At 36.3% G+C, this 6,487-nt stretch overlaps 1 non-coding gene across 1 annotated transcript; it reads right to left on the bottom strand.

Annotated features, from left to right (window-relative positions):
• Positions 1–4,768: 4,768 nt before the first annotated feature.
• LOC141589487 (small nucleolar RNA R71) lies at positions 4,769–4,875 on the bottom strand. Its single transcript, XR_012520424.1, has one exon. It is a non-coding gene; the product is annotated as a small nucleolar RNA R71 (small nucleolar RNA).
• Positions 4,876–6,487: the final 1,612 nt, after the last annotated feature.

Here is a 6,487-nt window from a genome sequence, read left to right as displayed (position 1 = left end):
TAATGTTGAGATAAAATAAGTCAACACAAACTACTTACCCAACGTAGAAGGGGTCATATTATGCCTACCGACGAAGAAGGGATTCATAGTTGTTTGCCCTCATAAAGACTAGTCTCAATTTCCTTTTAGAGGAAGATCCCATCAACTTTATTTTAATTCATTTTAAGTGAACTAATATCTAGCATGCTTGAATGAATAAACTAAGGTGATGGCTTAAACTGAGTGACATCTGTATGTCTATGAAAACTAACATTCAATCTATATGAGTCAATTTTCATGCATTTTAGTAGGTGGTTTGGTTTTAGGCGGAAAATGATGCATTAACTAACATGTGAATGAAAAGCAATAAGAAGGGTAAAACGTAAAACAAAATAAAGTCCTAGTGTGGCCTATCTACCAAAATGAACATAAAATACAATTTTGGAATCCATCCTTGGACCCGAGAAGCTTGTCTTGATGTTCCATCTTGGTCCATGTAGCGGGAGTGAGCTCCAATCTCCATCTTTAGTCTTCTTTGAAAATTACAATAAATAAATTTACATAATAAACCTATTTATTACATTCTAATTTCAAAACCCAAAAACTAAAGAAAAATAAAGGAGGTTCGAGATCTCAAAATTACATTAAAAATTATGTTTCCTTCATTACGAAAACATAATTTAACTAAGGCCACACTAGGTATTACAAATTACAACCGTTTGCAAAAAATACGTAAATAAATCCATTCAACGATTCATTCAACTAAAAAAATGCATCAACTTAAAAAAAATTAAACATACATGACACAATTCGTTAATTATGATGATTAATTTATCCAAACCACCTATTTAAATGATCAAATTAAGTGACAATTCCTCAAGTAATCACATTAATTTTAATCTTAATTCACATTGACCTATAATATGAATTAATCTCACATTATTTTAAATCTCTTTAGAATAATTAGGTATCTATGATTTGTGAACCGCTTCACAATAATTTATCTTACATTATAAACTTAATGTATAATCAATCTAGGCCAAAACAAAGCAAAAAAAAAAAAAATAGAAAAACTTTTGTTCTTCTCGGCAATACCTCAAGAACCGAAACAATTTATTATTATTTTTTTTTATAAAGGCTGCTCGGCAAAAAACAGAAATCAAAATTTTTTTTTTCTCTCTCTCGGTAATTCTGCAAAAACCGAGACATACAACAATTTTTTTTTATTCGGCAACAGCACAAAAACGAAAAGAAAAACAGGAAATTTTTTTTCTTTGCATCCGGCTAAAAAAAAAATAAAACAGCCCTAATTTTCTTTTCATATCGGCATTATGCCCTAAAAAAAACATGATATTGATGAACAAAATCGTTTATTGTTGGTATTAACAAGATTGGCATATTCACCTTATAATTTAAACATGTAAATTTATGAAACATGATTCTAAACAACAATTTAGAACCATTTATGCCAAAAACAATATAGCAAAAACAATTTATCATCAACAACCAAATACGATTTCCATTTACATCTCAATTTAATTTTCATTAAATCAAAACATCTACAAATTATCATATTATCATCTTAACTGATTAAAACAACAATATGTATGAATCAAAATGGAAATCAAAATATCAAAAACGAAAAAAAATTTCGGCTGAAGCAACAAAAAAAAATTTCACGGATAAAAAAATTTTTACAGCCGAAACCCTAATTTTTCCGAGACCAATTTTTGTTTCCATCCAATTTTATGAAAATCATCAAAATAAATTTCGTGGCCCTGGTTCTGATACCACTTGTGGGAAATAATCTGTATACTTCCCTTATTATTAAGGATTATAACGAATTTATAAGATGATTACGAGTCATAAAATAAATTGCATAAACAAAAGTAGAGAATGAAGAAACAACCTTCGGTCCTAGAAAAATCGGCCTAAGAACAATATCGCAATGATATTCACCTATCAGTTGCACCCAAGATGATATGAGATATGCCCTTTGCTTTTTGCTAGAATCGATCCCCAAATTTTCTGTAAATTGTTTAGGGTTTTTCGGTTTTTTGTGTTTAGATGAGAGGCAAGAATAGGTTAGAAAAATTAGGTTAGGAAAAATCCTCCCCTTAATCACCCTTTAAACCGTGTAAGTAGTGATTAGGGTGGGTTTTTTTTCTTTTAATTTTTCGGCCCATTTATCCGAAAATAAGAGGATATTTCTTCTTATTTTCGGTTTTAGCAACAACCACAAATTAGGATAAAATCCTCTTATTTTTGGTTATTCTAAAATTATATATAATGTGTACATTTTATTAATTGTCATACATGTTGTCCCGTTTTAATAAGTGATGTGACCATAATTAGCGCATATTTAGCCCCCGAATTAGCCTTGTTCCCATGCTTTTGAGTGCACATTTGGGTCATTTATTGTCTTTAGTTCTTTGTTTTGCATATTCTTTGAGATTTTGATCCCTTGGTAGGAAAGGAGTAAGAATCTTGCATTTTCATGGGAAAACGAGACTAAATTGATTGAATTCAATGACCAAGCATCAAGGAGAGACAAGATTAGAAGGCCTTTGTACATATTATAGTAGATGGGCAATGATGAGGAAAGATCCTTACATCCCCGAGGAAATCCCTAAGGATTTTATGAAGAAAAGGGAAGAAAAGAAGAAGAAACTAAGCTGAGCAGCAATCCGTGCGGATTGCCCTGAATCCGCTCGTCCTCAACAGCACAATCCGTGCGTCTTCCTTCAAAGACGCCCGGGCACCAGCCACCAGAAGACGGCCGTCTTCTCCCAAAGACGCCCGTGCCCAGATCCCGAATCCGCCCGTCCCGTGCCTAAGACGCACGGATTCCAGTCCAGCGCAATTTCGTCTTCTTCAAGCCTCCGTGAAAGATGCCCTTCCTTCGAAAAATACCGGCGTTTCCTTAAGTAGGGACTTAATCGTCATTTAAGCCCTTGGTTAACCCTAATGCATCCACCTAATTTCCACTATAAATACCCCATTAGTCTAATTGGAAGAGCATGTTCTTCTTAGCAATCTTTAGTGTAGTTAATATCAATCAAATCTCTCTCTAGTTTTGTAATCAACAATTAATCAAGTTTTAATACAAGTTTTATTTCCTTAATCTCTCTCTTGTTCATCTTTTATTTTGGGTAATTGAAGATTATTTGGGTTATTATTGGGAGATTGACAACCTCTCAATCAAGCATCAAGTACTTCTTTTATCTTTGCTTTATTATTGGATCATTAGTAGGTATAATCCTCTTAATCCCTTTTTAATTATTGTTAATTACTTTCATTTATTCATCATGTTTTACTTTGTTAGTATGATTGACAACCTTGCTAGCATGATCAACATGATAATGAGTGAGTAGTCACCTAGCTAGGGTTAATGGGTAATTAGGGGAAACCAACATGGGGAATGATTCATGCTTAAATTAATATGCTTTCATGATTTATTTGCTTGCTTGTTTTGATCTCGACTCATGCACATGTTATGTTTGATGAAATGCGAGCCTATGAATCCTCCCATTTTTTACCCATCACCTATCTTTTCAATGAGACTTGTAAGACATAAACCAACTCGAGTCTCATTAGACCATGCATGTTGTTGAGTAGGGAAGACTAAGTCGACTTGTAGGTGTTGTACAATCTAATCGATTCGGCTCCGGGACCCAAACTTTCCTAGGATTGTAAGATATAACCCAACTCAATCCATCACAACAATAATTGCTTGCTTATAATTTGAGAACATGTTTGTATGATCAATTCCCATGATTTCCCTATGACCCCATGACACCCTAGTGCTTTTTATCAATTGTTTACAACCCTTTTAGTTCATCTTGCTTGTTTACTTTCATTTCTATTTAGTTTAGTGACCTTCTACATCAACCCAAATTGTGACACCCCTAAGACACCACTAGTTTCAATATAAATCTCATCTCAATTCTTGTCCCTTGGGATCCGACCTTTACTTGCCTCTTTACTAATTGTAGAGTTGTTTGTGAAGTTATAAATTGTGTTTTGGTCTAGGTGCTCCTAACGACAAGTTACCGAAAAGATTGTCCCGACCAAAAATGGCGCCGTTGCCGGGGACGGTGTTAACTTGATTTAGATTTTCTTACATTGTTATTAGTTGTGTCTTTCTTTGCCTTGGGGAAGTACAACTCCTCAAGGTTTGTTCTAATTGTTTTCGAGTTGTTTGATATTTTGCATGTCTAGAAGGTCACAAGGTGATTTGTTACCTTTTGATCGTGAAATTGAAAGAACTTTGACAACCAATAGAAGACTTGCTAGGAGAAATTTGAGAGGTATTGGTGAGGTTGTAGATATTCAACCAACTATTGAGTTCATCAACCCTTTTGCAAGAGAAGGTGAGGAGAACCCAACACAAAATCAACCACAAAATCAACCCACAATGCCTAAGTTTTCATCACATTCCGTACCTACCGAGGAGAACTTACCCAATGGTACTCCCACACCACAACATCTAACCGGAAATTTTATTGCCAAATCCGCATTTATCCAATTAGTTGAAAGAAGCCAATTTGGGGGGATGCCTAGTGAAGACCCTCATTCTCATATGGAGGCTTTTTGTGACTATTGTGATGCGATTTCTCAAACCGGTGTAACTCAAGACCAAATTCGATGGGTCTTATTTCCTTTTTCTCTAATTGGCACCGCCAAACAATGGTTGAAGAGCCTTGATAAGGCTACTCTCGGAATTGATTCTTGGAAGAAGTTGGCTTTAGCTTTCTACAAAAAGTTCTATCCACCGGAAAAGACTAACATGCTAAGAGCTCAAATTACGGGTTTTAAGCAAAGGGATGAAGAATCTTTGTATGAAGCTTGGGAGCGGTTCAAGGGAATTTTTCGCTCATGTCCTCACCATGGACTTAGCGAGTGGTTCTTGGTACAACAATTTTGGAATGGTGTTTATGAAGATTCAAGAAATATCCTTAATATGGGATCGAATAGGATGTTCACCGAGGTTGATGACAACCAAACTTGGAGCAAAATTGAAAAGATGGCAATCCATAACTCACAATATAGTAGGCCTCGCAAGGCTACTAGGGGAGGAAAGCACGAAGTGGACGCCGTTACTCAATTAGGTGCTCAACTTAGCTCCCATATCGATACTATCAACTTGAAGTTCGAGAAAGCAATGGCTAGACTTGAAGAAGTCTCAAAATCACCAAAGAATCATGTTAATGCCATGACGGCATCTTCATCAATCCCAATTGGGATATGTGAGAATTATGGAACTTTGGGACATGACCAAAGTGAATGTAGGGGAACAACCGAACAAGTGAATGCTTTCCAAGCATACAAGAGTGGTACCCCTTATTCCAACTATTACAATGAAAACACCAAATTCCATCCAAATCTCTCATACAAAAGCCAAAATGTTCAAAATCCTCAAACAACATACACCCCACCTCCCATGAGAAACCAAAACCAAAGACCCTTTTACAACCAAACCCAAGGTTACCAAAATCAATACAATCAAAAAAATGACCAAGGCTTTGATGTTCAAAAAGCGGTCCTTCAAATGCAAAAAAATCAACAAGAGTTTTTCACTCAAATGCAAAAAGATAGTCAAGCAAAGAAAATCACCATCAACAACATCCTAGCTCACACCAAAATGTTGGAAACCCAATTGACTCAACTAGCATCTTCAAGCTCACAAAGACAAAAGGGGCAATTACCACCTCAAAGTAATCCCCCAAGACATGAAACGGTTAGTGCCATTCACTTGAGAAGTGGTACAAGGTATGAAGCACCGAAGAAGCAAGTTGAGGATGAAGTTGTGGAAGCTAGTGACAAAGAAGAAATTGTGCAAAACTCCAAGGATGGAGAACCATCAAAAGAAGAAATTTCAAAGAAAAATGAAGACAAGGTCAAGGAGAAGGAGCCCATTGTGATTAGACTTCCTTTTCCAAGTCGTCAAGCCAAGCCCAAATTTGATGACCAACTTGGAAAGTTTATGGAAATTGTGAAGAATTTGGAAGTCTCGATTCCTTTCACGGAATTAATCAATCACGTGCCGGCCTATGCAAAATACATGAAAGACATCCTCACAAAGAAGAAGTCAATCCGGAAACTTGAGACCATCGCCTTCACTAAGGTGAGTAGTGCAATACTTCAAGGGAGTTCACCTCCAAAACTCAAGGATCCGGGAAGCTTCTCAATACCGTGTACCATTGGCGACACCACGATCAACAAAGCCTTATGTGATCTAGGGGCTAGTGTGAGTGTTATGCCGTACTCGGTGAGTAAAAGGTTGGGGATGGGAGAACTTAAATGCACCAATATCACACTCCAAATGGCCGATAGATCGACGAAGACACCATTAGGGATATGGGAAGATGTTCCCGTACGAGTTGGGAAATTTTTCATCCAGGTGGACTTTGACATTGTTGACATGGAAGAAGACTCCAACATTCCAATCATCCTAGGAAGACCTTTCTTACACACCGCGGGTGCGGTGATTGATGTGAAGCATGGA

This window comes from Silene latifolia, chromosome 6 (assembly GCF_048544455.1).
Source record: "Silene latifolia isolate original U9 population chromosome 6, ASM4854445v1, whole genome shotgun sequence".
In the NCBI taxonomy this organism is placed as follows: domain Eukaryota; kingdom Viridiplantae; phylum Streptophyta; class Magnoliopsida; order Caryophyllales; family Caryophyllaceae; genus Silene; species Silene latifolia.
This window is presented reverse-complemented; position numbering and strand designations above follow the sequence as displayed.